This window comes from Ursus americanus, chromosome 28 (assembly GCF_024610735.1).
Source record: "Ursus americanus isolate L20-20 chromosome 28, mUrsAme1.1.p, whole genome shotgun sequence".
Classification (NCBI taxonomy): domain Eukaryota; kingdom Metazoa; phylum Chordata; class Mammalia; order Carnivora; family Ursidae; genus Ursus; species Ursus americanus.
This window is the reverse complement of record NC_142154.1, coordinates 37,945,580-37,966,439: the sequence shown is the minus strand read 5'-3', so window position 1 is coordinate 37,966,439 and position 20,860 is coordinate 37,945,580. Positions and strand designations below refer to the sequence as shown.

The window sequence follows — 20,860 nt, the reverse complement described above, 5'->3', positions numbered from 1 at the left end:
CAAGGGATCAATACAAACCTTAGTCTCCAAGAACTGTGATTGAATGTTATGACCTGACTGGCTTCTTCCTGGAGGACTGGCACAAGGACTTTGCCTTTGTTCTGCCTGACTTGGAGCACTCCCAGGCCAAGGAGCCTGGGGTAAGGGAAAACAGGGAAGGGAGAAACTGAAAAAGGAGGTAGGTAGGGAGAAATGGGCTTTGTAAGCTCTCTGACATAAAAATGAATCCAGAAGAATACGTATATGCCCAAGGCTGGACACATGCACAGAGAAGCCCTAAGAAGACCCTAAATTTTCACCCCTAGCTCACCAACAGGCTCCACACAAACAGGTAGTGAAGGATAAGGCAGGGTTGTAAAAAGCTTGGCTTAGTGTTGAAGGAATATCCAAACACAGAACCATTTAGTCAAAACTGAGAGAGAATTATTTTCTTTTTTGGGCTACAGGTATTCAAGGAAATTTGGTCAAAATGCTAGTTGACTACTAAGCTAATGAAACATAGACTTCAAGGATCACACATGACCAAGAATACATACTTCACAAAAATAGGTTAGAAAAGACACAAAACAAACAACAACAAAACAAAAAGTAACAACCCACAAGGAGCAGTGACTAAAATCCCTGGAGAGGCCAGGATATCTGATGTCTAGGGCTGCTCCACAATAATATTCAAAATGTCTAGTTTTCAACAAAAAATTATGAGGCATGCAAAGAAAAAGCAGTCTGGCTCATTCACAGGAAATAAGAAATTAAATAGAAAATGTCCCTGAGGAAATCCAGGCAAAGGAAACCAGAAAGAACAAAGGAAACCCAGAAAAGCCCAGGACTACATGACTTCACTGGTAAATTCTACCAAACATTAAAAAAATAACTAACAATCCTTCTCAAACTCTCCCAAAATCCAGAACAGAATACTTCCTAACTCATTCTGTGAAGCCAGGATTACATCTTGATACCAAAGCCAGATAAAAACATCCCAAGAAAATTAGAGACCAATATAGATGTAAAAATCCTCAACAAAATGGGGCGCCTGCGTAGCGCAGTCGTTAGGCGTCTGCCTTCGGCTCAGGGCGTGATCCTGGCGTTCTGGGATGGAGCCCCACATCAGGCTCCTCCGCTAGGAGCCTGCTTCTTCCTCTCCCACTCCCCCTGCTTGTGTTCCCTCTCTCGCTGGCTGTCTATCTCTGTCAAATATATAAATTAAAAAAAAAAAATCCTCAACAAAATACTAGCAAATGTAATCCAACAACATATTAAGAGGATTGCACATGACAAACAGCTTTATCCCAGGTGGGTCAACTATAAAAATCAATCGATGTAATATACCCATTAACAGAATGAAGGAGAAAAACCATATGATCATCAATGTTGATGCAAAAAAAAAAAAAAAAAAGAATGCAGGGTGCCTGGGTGGCTCAGTCTCTTTAAGAGTCCAACCTCTGATTTTGGCTCAAGTCATGGTCTCATAGTTGTGAGACCGAGTCACACAACGAACTCTGCTCAGCAGGGAGTCTGCTTGAAATTCTCTCTCTCCCTCTGCCCCTCCATCTGCTTGCACTCACACTCGCTCACTCAAATAAATAAATCTTCAAGAAAAATGCATTTGACAAAATTCTATCATGATAAAAACACTCAAACTAGGAATGGAAAAGAACTTCTTCAACATAATAAAAAATTTTTATGAAAACTTCACAGTTAGCATACTGAATGGTGAAAGACTAAAAGCTTTTCCCCTGAGATAAGGAACAAGACCAGAAGGCTCTCATTTGCCACCCCTATTCAACAATGTACTGGATGTTCTAGCCAGAACAATTAAGCAAAAAAATAAATAAATAAAATTTTTAAAGGAAAGAAAAAGCCATCCAAATTGGCAAGAAGAATAAAATTATCTCTATTCACAAAGAACACGATCCTATATAATAATATATATACACAAAAATTATTAGAGGTAATAAATTCAGCACAAAAATCAGTTGTATTACTATACACCAACAATGAATAATTTGAAAATGAAATAAAGAACACAATTCCATTTATTATAGCATTAAGAAAATGATATACTTAGGAATAAATTTATCTAAGAAGGTGTAAGCATTGTACACTGAAAACTAGGGGAAAGAATGCTGAAAGAAATGAAAGAAGACCAAAATAAATGGAAGATATCCTGCTGTCCATAGTTTAGAAGACTTAATATTGTTATGGTAGTACAACTCAAAAGTGACCTACAGGGGCGCCTGGGTGGCACAGCGGTTGGGCGTCCGCCTTCGGCTCAGGGCGTAATCCCGGCGTTGTGGGATCGAGCCCCACATCAGGCTCCTCCGCTATGAGCCTGCTTCTTCCTCTCCCACTCCCCCTGCTTGTGTTCCCTCTCTCGCTGGCTGTCTCTCTCTGTCAAATAAATAAATAAAATCTTAAAAAAAAAAAAAAAACACCACAAAAGTGACCTACAGATTCAATGCAATCCCTGTCAAAATCCCAATGGCCTTCCCTTACAGAAATGGAAAAACTGTTCCTAAAAGTCATGTACAGATTGACAGTTTCTGCTCTGACATGTGGAGATCATGGAATCGTGGTTCCTGTTCTCTACAACAAGAAAACTGGGAAGAAGAACACAAATCTTTTCTTATATTCACCAGAGAACTGAGGTCACTGGGTAAATCACTATCCTGTCCTGAGAACTGGAGAGAAAAGAAGATAGGGAGAATCAAAGCTTATAAGAAGCAAAAACCTAGAATCATAAGCCCATTGCTGGAGACATTATTTCTTTTCACCAACCGTACACACAAGGAGAAAGCAGGATGAAATATTTAAAGTGGTGAAAGCAAAAAACCAACAACCTAGAATTCTCTCTGAGTGAAATTACCCTTCAACAGCAGAGGAGGAATAAAGGTTTTCTCGAACAATAGAGGGGATTTGTCACCAGTAGACCTGCTTTGCAAGAAATATCAAAAAAAGTTCCTCAGAAAGATGACGACATAGATCAAAACCTTGGATTCTACATAAAGAAGACCATTTGAGAAGGAATAAATGAAGGTAAAATAAAATCTTTTTTTCTTTTTCTTAATAGATCTAATAAGTATTGGTTCAATAACAATAGCAACAATTTATTGGGTGACTAGAGCTTAGATAAGTGAGTCACAAAAACGTTCTGAGAGACAGGAATGAAGAATTGGGAATCCTGTTTTAAGATACCTGCACAAACCATGAAGAAATCTAGTGTTATCTGGAAGTGGAATTAGTTATAAACGTATAACGCAAACCATAAGGCAACCACTAAAAACATTTTAAAATTCATATGCAATTGCAAGGGACAACAAACAGCCAAAATACAATCTTGGAAAATCTTGAAAACTAAAATTGGTGGGCTTATACTTTCTGATTTTAAAATTACCACAAAGCTACAATAATCAAAACAGTGTGGTACTGGCATTAAGACCGATATACAGATCAAAGAATAAAAAAGTGTCCAGAAATAAGCCCATACACCTATAAGGAACTGATTTTCAACAAGAATGCCAAGAGCATTCACTGGGGAAAGAACAGACAAATCATACTGGGACAACTGGATACCCTCATGCAAAAGAACGGAGCTGGATCTTAACCCCACAATGTACAACTCAAAATAGATCAAAGACCTAAATATAAGAGCTAAAAGGATCACACTCTTAGAAGACATACAAATGGCCAATAAGCACACAAAATGATGCTCGACATCACTAATGACTAAGGAAATGCAAACCAAAACCACGAAATACCACTTCATAGCTAGTAGCAAGGCTATACTTTAAAAAAAAAAAAAAAAAAAAGGAAAGGAAAAATAACTGTTGGCAAGGATGTGGAGAAATTGGAATCCTTGTCCGCTGTTGATGGGGATGTAAAATGATACAGCAGCTGTAGAAAACCATATGGTTGATTCCTCAAAAGAGTTAAGCAAAGAATCATCGTATAACCCAGCAATTCTACTTCTGAGCTTATGTGCAAAGAAGTGAAAGCGGGAATTCAGATATTTGTACACCCACGTTCAAAAGCATTTAGTGGGGAAGATGAAAAAGTCTGGTGATGGTGGTGATGGTGGCACAACAATGTGAATGTACCTACTGCCACAGAACTGTACACTTAAAAATGGTTAAAATGGAAAATTTTATGTAAATTTGCCACAATTCTTTTACTTTTTTAAGTTTTTTTAAAAGATTTATTTATTTTAGAGAGAGAGAGCAAATGAGTGAGCGAGGAGGGGCATAAGGAGATGGAGAGAGAAACCCAAGTGGACTCCGGGCTGAGTGCGGAGCCCAATGTGGGGCTTGATCTCATGGCCCTGAGATCATGACCTGAGCCTAAACCAAGAGTCAGACGCTTAACTGACTGTGCCACCTAGGTGCTCCAAGATTTTATTTTTAAGTAATCTCTACAGCCAACATGGAGTTTGAATTTACAACTCCAAGATCAAGAGTTACATGCTCCACTGACTGAACCAGCTAGGTGCCCTGTCGCAATTTTTTTTTTTAAAAAGCAAGTAAAGTTTTCCAAAGAAGACATCCAGATGGCTAACAGACACATGAAAAGATGCTCAACATCACTCATCGTCAGGGAAATACAAATCAAAACCATAGTGACATACCACCTCACACCTGTCAGAATGGTTAAAATTAACAACACAGGAAACAACAGGTGTTGGTGAGAATGCAGAGAAAGGGGAACCCTCTTGCACTGTTGGTGGAAATGCAAACTCATGCAGTCACTGTGGACAACAGTATGGAGGTTCCTCAAAAAGTTAAAGATAAAACTACCCTACAACCCAGCAGTTGCAATACTAGGTATTTATCCAAAGGATATAAAAATGCTGATTTGAAGGGGCACATGAACCTCAGTGTTTATAGCAGCTATCAACAATGTCAAATTACGGAAACAGCCCAAATGCCCAAATGTCCATCGACTAATGAATGGATAAAGAAGATAAGGTATGTCTGTGTGTGTGTATACACACACACACACACACACACACACACAATGGAATATTACTCAGCCATCACAAAGAATGAAATCTTGCCATTTGCAACAACATGGAGGGAACTACAGTGTATAATGGTAAGCGAAAAAAGTCAAAGACAAATACCATATGATTTCACTCTGTGGAATTTAAGAAACAGAACAGATAAACACAGGGGAAGGGAAGGAAAAATAAAATGAGAAAAAAACGGAGAGGGAGGCAAACCACAAGAGACTACAGTTAAGAGAACAAACTGAGGGTTGCTGGAGGGAAGGTGGGTGGAGGATGGGCTAAATGGGGGATGGGCACTAAGGAGGGCAGTTTTGGGGATGAGCACTGGGTGTTATACGTAAGTGATGAATCACTAAATTCTACTCCTAAAACCAATACAGCACTATATGTTAACTAACTTGAATTTAAATTAAAAAAAAAAAAAAGCAAGAAAAGGAAGAAAAGGAACCATGTTAATCTGTGCAGTAATCACTTGGAAATACAGCAGCTTGAGGTGAGCTACATGTAATGAACTTAAAATGTGAAATCTGACCAATTATAAGCAAATACAGTGAAAACTTTCTATCAAAAGAAAAATGGGCAAAGAACTTAAATAGACATTTCACCAGAAAAAGATATGCAAATGGGCAACGAAGCACAAGAAAAGATGCTCAACATCATTAGTCATTAGGGAAATGCAAATCACAATCACAGGAGTACCCCTCATCCCCACTAGGGTGGCTGTAATTAAAAAACAAAACAGAACAGGTACAAAATAACAGATGCTGGTGAGAATGTAAAAAAATTAAAACGCTTCAACATTGCTGGTGAGAATCTAAAATGGTGGCTCAGTCAGCTGGGCGTCCAACTCTCGATTTCAGCTTTGGTCATGGTCTCAGGGTCATGGAATCAAGACCCGCCTCGGCTCCACGCTCAGCAGAGAGTCTGATTCAGATTTTCTCTCTCCCTCTCCCTCTGCCCCTCATGCACCAGTGCATGCAAGCTCTCTCTAAATAAATAAAATAAAATCTTTTTAAAAAAGTAATAATAAAACAGTGCATTTTACTCAAAAAGTAAAATATAGGGGGCCTGGCTGGCTCAGTCCGTAGAGCGTATGACTCCTGATCTCAGGGTCATGAGTTCAAGCCTCATGGTGGGTATAGAGATTACAAAAATAAAACAGAAATAAACTTAAAAAAGAAAAAAAAAGTAAAATGTAAAATTACCACACGACCCAGCAATTCCATCCCTAGCTACATACCCAAAAGAAATGGAAACCTATATTTAAACAAAAACTTGTATATGAAGGTTCACAGAAGCACTATTTACAATAACCAAAAGATGGAAACAACCAAAAACACCTGTGAATTGATGAATGGACAAATGTGGTATATCCGTACAGTAGAATATCTTTCAGCCTTAAAGAAAAAAAAAAAAAAAAAAAGGAAGTACTGCTACATACTACAACATGAACGGACCTAGAAAACGTTATGCTAAGTGAAAGAAGCAGACACAAAATATCACATGTTATATAAAATATTACATGTTATGTAATTCCATTTATACAACATATCCAGAAAAGATAAATCCAGAGAGATAGAAAGCAGGTTAGTGTTCTCCAGGGGCTGTGGAGAAAGAGGAACAAGGAAGAACTGCTTAATAGACTTCGGGTTTTTCCTTTGGGGATGATGAAAATGCTTCGGAACTAGATAAAGATTATACCTGCAAAACACCATGAATGTACCAAATGCCACAAATTATACACTTCAAAATACTTAATATTATGTCATGTGAATTTTACCTCAATAAGTAAAATAAGAGGGTGCTAGAACTAATAACGTCTTATGAAAACAATTGTCCAAACACATTTTACTACTTATTGCTTCCCAATTAAAACAAAATAACACTGAAATATTTAAAAAAAATTTTTTTTAGTAATCTCCACACCCAATGTGGGCCTCAAACTCATGACCCCAAGATCAAGAGTCGCATGTTCTTTTCTTCTTTTTTTTTAAGGATTTTATTTATTTATTTGAAAGAGAGAGAGACAGCCAGTGAGAGAGGGAACACAAGCAGGGGGAGTGGGAGAGGAAGAAGCAGGCTCCCAGCAGAGGAGCCTGATGTGGGGCTCGATCGCTGGGATCACGCCCTGAGTCGAAAGCAGACACTTAACGACTGAGCCACCCAGGCACCCCAAGAGTCGCATAGTCTTCTGACTGAGCCAGCCAAGGGCCCCAACACTGAAATGTTTCTTAAACCTTTTTAAGATTAAGTGCTGATTCGAAGGGGCACGTGCACCCCAATGTTTATAGCAGCACTATCAAAAATAGCTAAATTATGGAGAGAGCATAAATGTCCACCAACAGATGAATGGATAAAGAAGATGAGGTATAGATATAGAATGGAATATTACTCAGCCATCAAAAAGAATGAAATCTTATCATTTGCAACGTGGATGGAACTAGAGTGTATTATGTTAAACGAAATAAGTCAGAGAAAGACAGGGGTGCTTGGGTGGCTCAGTCGGTTAAGCATCTGCCTTTGGTTCAGATCATGATCCCAGGGTCCTGAGATCGAGCCCCACGTTGGGCTCCCTGCTCAGTGGAAGCCTGCTTCTCCCTGCTTGTGATCTCTCTCATTAGCTCTGTCACTATCTGTCTCTCTTTCAAATAAAAAATAAATCTAAAAAAAAAGTCAGAGAAAGACAAATATCATGATTTCACTCAGATGTGGAATTTAAGAAACAAAACAGATGCACACAGGGGAAGCAGAGGAAAAAGAAGATACAAACCGAAAGGGAGGGAAACCCTAAGAGGCTCTATAAGAGAACAAACTGAGGGTTGCTGGAGGGGTGGTGGGTGGGGGATAGGCTAAATGGGTGATGAGTATTAAGGAAGGCACTTGTTGGGATGAGCACTGTGTGTTACACACAAGTGATGAACCACTAAATTCTACTCCTGAAATCAATAGTACACTATATGTTAACCAACTTGAATTTAAATTAAAAAACAAACAAAAAAAACAAAACCCACACCATTTTAAGATTAAGATGCTCCTAACAGGGGCGCCTCGGTGGCTCAGTCGGTTAAGCAGCTGCCTTTGGCTCAGGTCATAACCGCAGGGTCCTGAGATCAAGCCCTGCATTGGGCTCCCTGCTCAGTAGGGAGTCGGCTTCTCCTTCTCCCTCTGCCCCTCCCCCTGCCTGTGCACTCTCGCTCTCTCAAATAAATAATAAATAAAATCTTAAAAAAGAAAAGATGCTCCTGACATTTTTCTAAATCACAATATTTCTTTAGAGAGAGAAAAGTAGTATTATACAAAGCTTCTCAAGCACAATTTATTCATGGACTTATTTACTCTAAAATCTAAAAGATATTTTTAAAAGCTGGATGAGGTGGCTCTTCTAATTTAGTTACCATGAGCAAAAAGGTCAAACAAAACCTGAAAACTCAGCTATTACAAGTTACTTCAAATTTTATACCTAAAAAGCACAATACAAAGATTTCCATTGGTTATTTCTCACAATCACTTTTACAAAATAGTTTCAAGTGGTCTGACTTGCCCTGTTACCCAGTGTAAGCACTATTTCCCTTCTGACAGTGACTTTCCCTTGCTATCTGTCACCTAGGATTAAAAACTTTTCTGAGTCAGTCTTCTTTATTTCTTGGTCTCCAGAGGCTTTAGAGGTAGAGATACTTGAACTTGACATCCTGTGTCTACCACTTATCAGCAATGTGAAATTCAGAAGTAGCTTCCTTTCTTTGCCTCATTGCTCAATCTGTAAAATTGTAATAATGGCTGCACCTCATTTTTGTGGCTTGTTGTGAGAAAAAAGTGAGATAATGTGTCCAAAGCATTTAGCATACTGCCCATTTCATAAACAGACTACCATCACTGTTATTACTATTCTGTGTTTTCACTAATTCCCTAGAACAGGCCCTCGTGGTTGCTTGATTATATCCATTAGATTATGGATGTGCCTCAACTGGCTTCCTTCATTCCTATCTTTTAGTAGTCCAAGGGACTCTGCACACCACCATCAGATTTACCTTCAGACATACAAATTCATGCTGTTACTCCCCAGCTTAAAAAACCTGTATGGGTCTCTACTTACTGCCAACATCAAATCTAACTTCCTCTGACATTCATTATCCTCTATTAACAGCTGTTTCTCAAACTTTAGTGTACATCAGAATCACCTGGAACGTTTGTTAAAACAGATTGTGGACGCCACCCCTACAGTTTCCAATTCAGTAAACCTACAGCAGGCCTCAAAATGCATTTATAATAAATTTCCAGGTGATGCTACTGCTGCTGGTTGAGGAACCACACTTTGAGAAGTACTACTCTTATATGTATGACCCCATTCTACTTCCTTAAGCTTATTTTTCCCTACTCTCTAACTGGTGCAACACAGCTTTGATTGGATTAGTCTTTTTGCGGGCTGTGCTCAATTCTCCCTCACTGCTTAGCTTTGCTGCCTGAAAACACTTTCTGGCTTACTCAAATCATACCTATCTTTTAAGCCTGTGGTTTCCAGCACTGCCTGCACATTACAATCACCTTGAAAAGCTTTTTCACAAACTATGGAGGCACCCCCCAACATTCTGATTCAGCTGATCCTGGGAAAAGTTTCCCCCAAGTGATTCTAAAGAGCTGCCAGAGCTGAAATCCACTACTTTACCTTCAATCTCCTTCCCATCAGGATTATGAACTGAATGTTCTCCCCTCCAAATTCCTACAGTATTCCCAGACTATATCATCAAGTTTGCACTCATTTACTTATTGGACTCTATTACTCTCAACCTATCATTTTAAGTCTTGTTTCTCCAACTTGGTAAATGATCTTATCTTCAATTTCTATATTCCTAAAGCACTAGTATGATGAATACACAGTAGGAACTCTGTGGTTATTTCTTCACTGATTGTGGATTCAAATTAGAAGTCAGAACTTTAAAGTATTTCTAATTTATCCAAACCAGGAAACTATGGTCCCTCTTTTTTTTTTTTTTTTTTTTAATACAGTCCTGCAACAAGCTTATTTTGTTACGGTGATCATTTAACTCCCTCCTTCCCCAATAACTAAATTGAAGAGAAAAATACTAATGTATCAAAATGCTGTGGAGAATAATAAAATCATTAATAGCAACATAAATGGCTTCACAGTTGCTTCCTTAGAGCAAGTAGCCTTATCTAAATCCATTAAAGACTGTTTCAAAACAGAGAATCAAAGAACACATATTAAAAGCACACATATTTAAAGATGCTGAAGCTCTGAATAGTTCCATGATTTGTTTTCTCAACAGATGTGCATCCTTCAAGCCCTGAATTCACCAGATGCATATTAAATTAATCCGTACTTTTATTTTTACATAACACTCCACTTTAGTTTTATAAATACACCACCACATAAAGCAGAATTCCACTGTTGCTTTCTGACATTAAATATTAACAGATTATTTCCATTGTGCAAAAAAAAAATACATTAAGATTCATTTTAATGCAGTCGAATCTGTGCTTACTAAATATAGGCTATAATAGCTTAATTTTTAATTGGCCAATTTCTATCTAGAATGTGAAAAATGACAAATTTGTTCTTAACTGAAGACCCAATGACACCTGGCACTTCAAGAAATACACACTATCTCATTCGACATTTCAGAAATTAGGAATCCAAACAAAAACTTGAATTCTATACTTCAGTTTAATAGTCCACTTTAATTTTCTGGAAAATGTACCTCTTATAAAATCATAATTTCTTCATAAGCTAAAATGAATGAATTCTTGTATTATAAGAGAAACAGGACTGGACTGGGAGTCAGGAGATGTGGGTTTCAGTCTCACTCATTAGCTGTTCCATCCTGAGTGCATCACTTAGCCTCTCTACACTTCAGTAATCTCAGCTGTAAAATCAAAGGGTCTACCTAGACCATCTCTGCATTTTCTTTTAGCTTTATGATTCCATAATCTATGAAACTCAAGAAACACAAGCATTAACCAGATGGATCCCATTAAAGACAAAGTGAGCTTACACGATGATTGATTTGGAGTATTTATCTCTGGGAAACCTAAGTGCTTTCACACAGATTGTCCTGGTGTCTATTGTTAATTAACTAGGTGAAAAAGCAAATAAAACCCACCAAACATGGAGTTAAAAAACAGTTTTTGCATCATACCATAGATGATCAGAATATTTGGAGGTCAAAATGCCAAGTAAGATTAAGATGTTCTGGAAAATGGAAGGTGTCCTAGAAGTCCAAGAAAGGACAGTTAATAAAGCCAACTGAAAGTGGATTCTAGCTAACAATTACTACTTAGGTTAGATAAGAAATAGTGTCTCAGGATAGCATTTTAATTACGTTTAGAAGAGTTATTCCCTCTGAGTCTGAAATGGAAATAATCAGGCAACAACAGCAGTACCCATGATTTCTCTTCCTAGTCAATCTTTGCCAGCTCAAGCTTCTGGAGAGTCTTCAACAAGTGTAATAGGAAGAAGCAAAAACCAGAGAGGGCGGCCAAGAAATCTACATAACTAATACGCTGCCCAACAATAAAAGGCAAGTGGCAAAGGACTTTAACTTTAGTGACGGTTCAAAAATTCTGGATTTAGAACTCCCTCAAGCCCTGTTACCACATATAACTGTCATATGGCCAGTACCACATTTAGCTCACACTTCCTAATGCCCAATTACGTATCTCAAAGAATGAAGCACCTATCGATTAACACCTAATGACATAATATAATCTTTCTGAAAGGGAAATTCAGACTCTGAACAATGCTTCTGATTACATCTAAAATATTAGGAAAATCTCTTTTCGAAACCACCCCCACGAATTATTTTATTCATTTTCATTTCTAAAAGAAAAAAAAAAGCCCAAGGCTTGGGGCAAGAGGGAAGGTTTAACTGGCAGAGCACAGAGGATTTCTAGGATAATGAAAATACTCTGTATATTTTAATGATGGATATTATACACTTTTACAAACCCACAGAATGTACAAAACAAAGAAGGAACCCTAAGCTACTATGGACTTCGGGTGATTATGATGTGTCAACAGAGTTCATCAAATGTGTTAATTTGTTCATCAACTTTAACAAATGTCCACTCTGGTGGAGATGATGGGGGAGGCTATGCATGTATAGTACAGAAGGTTTATGGGAAATCTGTTTTCTTCCTTTCGATTCTGTTGCAAACCTAAAACTGCCCTTAAAAAATAAAGTCTTTGGGGGCACCTGGGTGGCTCAGTCGGTTAAGCATCAGACTCCTGGTTTTGCCTCAGGTCATGATCTCAGGGTCATGGGATGGAGCCCTGAGTGGGCCTCTGCACTCAGCAGGGAGTCTGCTTGAGGATTCTCTCTCCCTCTCCCTCTGCCCTTAGCCTGGCTCACATGTTTGTGTGCTCGCTCTCTCTCGTTCTCTCAAATAAATCAATAAATCCTTAAAAAAAAAAAAAGTCTTTTTGGGGGCACCTGGCTGCCTCTGTCAGTAGAGCATGCGACTCCTGTTCTCAGGGTTGTACGCTGGTGACCCATGCTGGGTACAGAGATTACTTAAAAATAAAATCTTAAAAAAAAAGTCTTTTTAAAAAAATACCACATTAACATTTTTTGAGTAGAAAACACTTTTATAAAACAATTGGACATCCTTGTGCAAAAATATGAATAGACACACAGTCCTTAAACCTTTCACAAAAATTAGCTCAAAATGGATCTTTAAAAAAAAAAGGATCTTAGAACTCAACGTAAAATGTAAAACTATAAAAATTCTTGAAGATCACATAGGACAAAATCTATATGACCTTGAGTTTGGCAACGAGTTTTTAGATGCAATACCAAAAGCATACTCAGTGCAAGAAAAACTTGATAAGGTGGATTTCATTAGAATTTATAACTTTTGCACTATGAAAGACAGTTAAGAGAATAAAGAGACACACCACAGATTGGGAAAAAAATATTTGCAAAAAACCATATCTGATAAAAAATATGTATGCAAATTATACAAAGAAAGCTTAAAACTCAACAATAAGAAAACAACCCAATTTAATAAAATGGGCAGAAGATGTGAACAGACACCTCACCAAAGAAGATATATAGATGGCCAATTAGCATATGAAAAGGTGCTCAATATTTTATGTCATTAGGGAACTCAAATTAAAACACCTATTAGAATGGCTAAAGTACAAAAAAACTGACCATACCAAATTCTGGCAAGCATGTAGGGCAACAGGAATACTCATTCATTGCTGATGGGAATGCAAAATGATATAACAGCTTTGGAAGACAGTTTGGCAGTTCCCCATAAAATTAAACATATGTTTACCATATGACCCAACAATCATGCTCCTAGGCATTTACCTAAGGAGCTATCAAGCCACAAAAAGACATGATGAAACCTTAAATACATACAACACAAAGAGTAAACCTTAATGAAAATCATGCACTACAGTAAATAATAATGTATCAATATTGGTACATTAATTATTGTAACTAATTCATCACACTAACACAAGATGCTAGTAATAGGGGAAATGGAGGGGGTGTAGTTTTGTTGATATGGAGATATGAAATTCTATCTGCTCAATTATTCTGTAAATCTAAAACGGTTAAAAAAAAAAAAGTCTTGGGGCGCCTGGGTGGCACATAGGTTAAGCGTTTGCCTTGGTTCAGGTTGTGATCCCAGGGTCCGAGGATCGAGCTCCACATTGGTCTCTCTGCTCACCAGGAAGCCAGCTTCTTCCTTTCCCTCTGTTTTTGCTCTCTCTCTCACTCTATCAAATAAATAAAATCTTAAAAAAAAATGAACCTAATTTTAAAAATAAATAAAGTCTTACTAAAAAAAACTGGGTATCTGTGGATAGGAGATATTGCTACTTTAGGCTACAGAAATTTGAAAACAGTGAAAGAACTTTAAATAAAATCAAATTTAAATCAATTTAAATTAAAAAAAAAATTAACTTTAATCCCCTTGCCTTTTTCCTGGCATTGGTCACATCCCTGCTTACTAGCAGCTACATGAGAGAGTAACCTCTAGGAAATGGAGAAAAAAAATCCAACTAAGAAGCTGTTTGACCACAGCTATGGTTAGCGATTTAGCCTGAAGAACTAAAATTAGATCCAGTGATTACCATGGACACTTCACACACACAAACACAGACACAGACACACACACACACACACACCCCAAAACCGTTAAATATTTTCACACCACTCATTAATGCAGACAAAATGTAATTATAAACTTATCAAGAGAAACGTAAACGTTTGGTACTTTCGTTCAGAGGCCCATAAGTCCTCAACACCCCTTTTTCTAGGTTAGAAAATGGAAGCTACAGAAATCAGTGTGGGTTCAATGCTATATTGTTCCTTGGAAAATTTACATGTCATTTTAATGAAGAAACTGTAGCATTCTGACAGGCTTACCCAGCACCCAGAGGTGTTGCACCAAGTCGTCTTTGATGGCAAAGGCAACGGCTACCTGTTCATTCAGTTTCTCCGGCCAAGGCAAAATCCAAGAGAATATCCCTTTCCCCCGTGTGTCTATGCCTCCATTGTGATGGGTGAGCGATTATTGAAGAACAATTCCCATCCCTGACACCCCAGCCCCTGCCATAACTACAGTGCCCACTTGGAGCTTCTGGTGAGGAAAAAGACTACAGCAGTACAGGCGCAGTCCTTTGGTCTTCCAACAACACCAGAACATTTCTGCGGTGGACAAAGCATGGCTCTCTTCTATCCAGATTGCTCTCTCTTCAGTCCATTTCTGAGAGACCACGCTAGTACTATTTTATAGTTTCTCAACGATGCCTGGGTGTTTCTGGTCCATGCCAGGTGCCAACCACTGTAACCTGAACGAGTAATGGTCTTTTCCAGCTCAGTAAACCCAAAAGCCTATCCTCAGGATTTATTAAGATCCAAACTGAAAAATGGCAAGTATGTTCCCTATGAACTGTATGGTACCATTTAGATGAAAATAATAGCAACTGGCATATGGTAAGGCAAAACTCCCTACTGAAAGATTAAACTTAAGTGGACTTATCACTAAATAAAAAATCCTCAGCAGAAGCTTCTCTTCTAGTTGTAACATGGAGAAAAAAATATTTATTCTGTATCTCCGTAATCCATTTCTTAAGCAACTTCCAGCAACAAATGTTGACAAAAATGGTTTGTTAAGTGAATGATAACAAAGATGCATGAAGCCACCTAATGTTCAGATAGTTTGAAATAACTTAATTACTTTTAACCGTTGTCTGTGATCTTTTTGTGTAATGCAATATAAAAATTCAAGTTCTTTTAGTTATATGTTCACTGATACAGCTGAAATTACATAATCTAAATCTACTGAGGATTTTTATTTTTGAAAAATAATCTGATGAATTCAAAGCCATAAAACATGAAGGGGTGAGGAAATAAGGAATCTGAAACAGATGGCATCTGATTTTTTTCCTGAGTCCATCTTGAACACAATCCCAATAATGTCAAACTATAATTTAGCTCTCCAAATAAGTAATCCACAAAACTTAAAATGGTAATTCTGAAGTAATTTCATAATTTCATTTAAAAATGCTTGGCATTTTTAAAACATTTCCACGGTAACTCTTTTACTACCAATTTGTCAGCACCAGTAAAATCAACTGTATTTTGTTCCTTATATGTATCTAGTATATGGTATATAAATCTTCCCAACCTTTCCTAAAACTTTTTGAGATCATCCAAGAGATGCAATATTAAAGAAACTTTAGTCATTTTTAGATTTCCTGACAAGCAAATTCCAAAACTGACAACTGCAAAGATCCTTGAAATGGCCACATACTTTGAGTGGAAAAGATCACTGAGAAAACTGTCCTAACAGTCTCTAATGCTGCCTACTACTTAGGTAGGTAATTTTCCTCTAACAGCTAGTGTCCTATCTCATATCCCAAAGTAAATTTAATTTAGTAATAAATTAAAGTTCTATCAGAATAGGGGGAAATGGGAGCTTCTGATGGCTTTACAAAAGCAAGATAATACAGTCTCAATTTTAAGGCTCAAAAGATGATTAAAAATGATGATCCAGGGAAACACAGCTAAAAGCTTACATACACACTAACCACTTTATACGAAAAAAAAAAAAAAAGACTTTATACACTCAGAAAAGCCATTTAGAAGGTTGAGTAATCTTACAAAAAATCTACAAGTGTAGCAAAAACATAATTTCAACTCTTTAAAAAAATAGTACACTTTAATAATTTAAAATATATCCATTTATGGATTTGACCAACATTTATTTGGTGCCTGTTTTAAGTAGCTGCAGTGGTGGATAAAATTTAACATAGTATCTCTAACTCAAAGAGCATGCAATACAGTTGGATAGTTTTATTTTTTTTAAAAGTTCGACTCTGTGTAAAAGAGATATGAGAAAAAAATATATTTGAAAATTTCTCTCAAAATATGCAAAACCTATAAACCTCTCTAAAAAGTGATACTGAATTACAAACTTTATACTCACTTTCCACAGGAAAAAAAAATCTTATTAAAGAAAGTTATATGACTTATATTCTTTGAGTATAAAGTACATTTAAAAATTAAAAATTACTAACTACAAGTTGCATCGAAAAGCAAACTGTATCAGTTGATAATCTGACATAATAGCTTACATATAATTATCACTTTAAATCTATGACTATAGACTTACTATTCTTAGATTTAGTTCTATATTCTCATAACGAATAATTTAAAAGCAGAAATTCATTCCATTTTCGTTTATTTTACAGAATATTATACATAAGAATTCTATAAGTACTGCTAATACTTTAACTAAGATGAGTCATGCTACTGATGTCGATGTTAATCTTAAAATTACAACTTTCTATTTTATGCCCCAATTTTAATTCTCTTCAGAGACATGTAAAGTTAATTAAGCTTTATATACATTATATGTATGGAAGTGATGAATTACTATATTGTACACCTGAAACTAATATAACACTGTATATTAACTGGAATTAAAAACTTAAAAGAAAATTTATATACATTACTATTTAATTGTTTTTTAATCAATCTACAGTATACACACTACAAATCCGAGAAAAACCTTTGAAACAATGGTCACTTCAATAAATGCGCATATTGTTCTCTATTTTGCAGAGTTTAAACAACCTACTAATAACTGAATTTCATGCCACTTACAATAAATTTCTAGAAGCCACTGAAAAGTCCTGTTGTATACATATGTTTTTGCAGTATTATCCAGTTCCCTTCCCACCCTGGGCTATCTTGACTGTCAACTAGAAGGTGCTTCCATTTAGGGACGCCTAGGTGGCTCAGTGGGTTAAGCCTCTGCCTTCGGCTCAGGTCAGGATCCCAGTGTCCTGGGATGAGTCCTGCATGGGGCTCCCTGCTCAGCGGGAGTCGGCTTCTCTCTCTGCCTGCTGTTCCCCTGCTTATGCTCTTTCTCTCTGGCAAATAGATATCTTTGAGGAAAAAAAAAATAAGGTTGTGGAAAGGGATTGCAGACTGACTTTAAAAAAAAAGAGAAAGAAAGAAAGAAAGACAAAGAAAGACAGAAAGAAAGAAAGGAAGAAAGAAAGAAAGCTTCCATTTAAAGTGCACTGCTATTTAAATTTTTCTTTTTTTTTTTAAGTAGGCTCCACGTGGGCGTGGAGACCAACTCTGGGCTTTAACTCACGATCCTGAGATCAAAACCTGAGCTGAGATCAAGAGTCCGAGGCTTAACCCACTGAGCCACCCAGACGCCCCTAAAGTGGACTGTTATTTAAATACAACAGTCACTCACACACACACATACACACACACACACCCTTACTATACTGGTAAAAATTTTAACTCGTTTTACTTACGAAGAAACTAAATCTCTGGTAGGTCCCATGACTTGCCCAAGGTCAACAACTAGCCAGCCAGTGGCACAGTCTGGGTTCAATCCCAGATTTACCTACCTCAAAGCCAGTACTTCCACTTGACCACAATTATCTCCTTAAAAGATTAAGAGACAGGCTCAAAAGCTGAGGATCTTGTCTCTCTGAACGTTCACATATCTATTCTGAGACATCTATCACCACACGGTATCTACAATTCAGTCGCTAATTAAAATATAAATGAAGAGGATCTTTCTGCTTTATTTAAACTAGGACAGGGCTTACTGACAGGTAAGAAAGAGACTGGAAAAGGAGGCTTGCCTCAACATGTCTCGCCTAGACCTCTATATCTATATGGTTCCCGCAGTCTATCTTTTATAAACATGCATATCTACCAAACAAGGCTATGCCCAACTAGCCTGTAGTTTGGTGCTTTTCTGTGTTGCACTTTTCTAAGACAATTATACCAGATTTAACACTGAACTGGGAGACCTGGTTGAATATGCCATTCTGGCACTTTCCAAATATCTGAAGTATCATTTAAGGGCAAAGAACCTAGTTCCACCCTCTTTTTTACGCTGTGACGCTTGCCCACTTGGAGGGTACCACTCCGGTAGGGCTCTGGGGCGAGAGCAGTAAAGGAAGAAGTGGGGGAAGCACACGGAAGTTGGGTGGAGGGAGGTCTCCTTACCCACTCTTCGGCCCTAGCTCAGCCAAGGGCGGCTCCCCGCGGTGCCCAGCCGACTCGCAACCCCCACAACCCTAGAAGCCGTGCACTGTCTCAAAAAGGTAGGCAGGGGAAGCAAGGGATTGCCCCAACCACTCGGACAAGGTCCATGCTCCCCTTTCGGCTCGGGAGGATGCTCCCCCTTTCAGAGCGAACCCTCCAGGTGGCAAACTCCCGGTCCACTCCGGGCGAAGTCTTCTGCATCCGAGGGGGCCCCTCCTCCGCAACCTCGAGCTGGCCACCCGAAACTCTCTGCCAGCAGTGTCCCCCAAACGCTCCATTCCACCCCCGCAACCCGCCACAGACACACACGCCGGCCTGCGCCCCACCCAGGATCTCCGTGGCCCCCTCCCCAACCCGGAGAAGGGCCCCCCACCAGTCCCTACAGACACACACACACCCTCAGGTTCCAGTCTTTCGGACCCCGTCGAAGCCGGAGTGAGTACCTGGTCCGGCAGAGCTCCGAGGCTCAGATGGGGCGGGCGCGGTCCCCTCCCGGAGGCGCCGAGTGCTTCTCTACCCACCCGCAGTGGTGGCTTCTCTTTCCCAGGAGCGGGAGGGAGGAGAGGTGCGGGAGGGGAGGGGGAAAGCGAGGAGCCGAGGGGATGTAAGAGCCGAGCCGGAACCACTAGTGCTGGCCCCACCCTCGGCCCGGCGCAGAGCACCCTGGCGCTCCCGATAGGACAAACTTAAAGCAGGCAGCGAGAAATGGACACCACCACTTCCGGGTCATCCCCACTACTGCCCCTCCCTAGCAACCGCGTGGGGTTGCTAAGCGGAAGTGCCTTCAAAGACAACCACCCCCATTTCTTCTGGGACTACCAGGAGGTAGGTCGGAGCGGCTACCTCTTTGGCAACACCCTCTTACCTCTTCCGCGAGATCGTAAAAGGATACATTCTTCGCTCCCAGAGACACGGAGCCCAGTTTGCTCCTCCCTTCAACTGTAGTCCCCCCTCCAGCCCCAGCCACTATGTAGACGTACCTGCTCCCTCCCACCCTGAGTCCCAGGCCGACCCATTGGCTCCTCCTAAGGCTCTGGTCCCTCGTGGGAGTTTTTTTTCTGGCGATTTAGCAAGCATCTCCCTCTTGTGGGTTTTCAGTTATGTTTCAACTGGGTTTAAAAAATCTTCAATGTTACGAAAGCTTTTTCATGCGCTTCGTTCTTCTGTGACAGCCTCTGAAACCGGATGGTGAGAAAAGTTTTGTCTTCACCTATCTTATCTTTCGTGAGGATTACACGTTTGCGTACGATCTAGAAACACCCTAGCTTAAATGGAAGGGAAAAACAAGGATTGGCTGTAAATCGAGTTGAGTGATTTTGATCCTTAAAAGTGAAAAAGACCAAAGGAAGCCGGTAATCAAGCTGGGGAAAGACGGCGTTTAATCCTCCACTCAATAAACTTTCATACCTACACTGTGGATAAGAAAAATGTTCTGAGACCTCATTTATTCCTCTGTCAGGGTGATCTGGATTTTGAAAGTATTGGGAAAACTACTGGCTATGGTAAAACCCAATATAATTAATCCTCTCTTTAGAAACATGACTCCTACATTATGGCAGTTAAACATTCAGAGAAATGTAGTTGGGCATCAGAAAAAAATTAGTAAAAATCTTGGCTGGACTTTCTTATCTTGGATATGTTTAAAAGCAGTAAAACTTTAGTAGCTGCTGAATTTGTTCTCTATTCCATGGCAGTGAATGTACTTGCAATTGCTGGCTCTGATTTTATTGGTCATGATAGCCTCTTAGTCACCAATATTTGACTGCTGTCCACCTCATCTGGGGCAGAGGAAATGAGCTTTGGTAACTTAAAAGAAAGAGCAGGACTGTTGGTTTCCTGTACACATGAGACAGCATTAAACTGATTCACCCTACACAGTTCAGCAAAACCTGTAGGAAATCACTTGAGATTCAAATGTCGGTAGTAATTCAATAAGTCTAAAACATTTCAACTCTTGCCAGGGACATGTGTATGTGTGGGAGTATGCACATACAAAAAATTCAAATGGAATCTGAATATATCCAGTAATTAATAGCTCTTTTAAAAGGGTGCCTGGCTGGCTCAGTCAGTAGAGCATGCAAGTTCCAGCCCCAAGTGGGGTGTAGAGATTACTTAAAAAAACAAACAAAAAAACCCACCTGGCAATAGGTCACAAGTGATAAACCTGTTACCATGACAAAATAGAGGATGGTATTTCAATTGTGAACAGAATCAAAAAGTTTTAAATTAGAAAAATAAAACTATGAGCTCAATGAGCAATGACTTATCTAAAACTATGGTGGACTTAGATGTCGCTAAAAAT

General features: G+C 38.8%; 1 protein-coding gene across 13 annotated transcripts in view; it reads right to left on the bottom strand.

Annotated features, from left to right (window-relative positions):
- CSNK1G1 (casein kinase 1 gamma 1) overlaps window positions 1-19,200 on the bottom strand; it is a 168,863-nt gene extending 149,663 nt beyond the window's left edge. For 9 of the 13 annotated variants that reach the window (XR_015722160.1, XM_045810751.2, XM_045810756.2 and 6 more), the window contains exon 1: window positions 19,002-19,199. The gene's annotated coding sequence lies outside the window, so the exon portion shown is untranslated. Of the gene's footprint in view, window positions 1-18,955 lie in introns of all 13 variants that reach the window. The other 4 variants (XM_087856866.1, XM_087856867.1, XM_087856864.1 and 1 more) reach the window with 3 other exon arrangements.
- Between the last annotated feature and the right edge of the window lie 1,660 nt (window positions 19,201-20,860).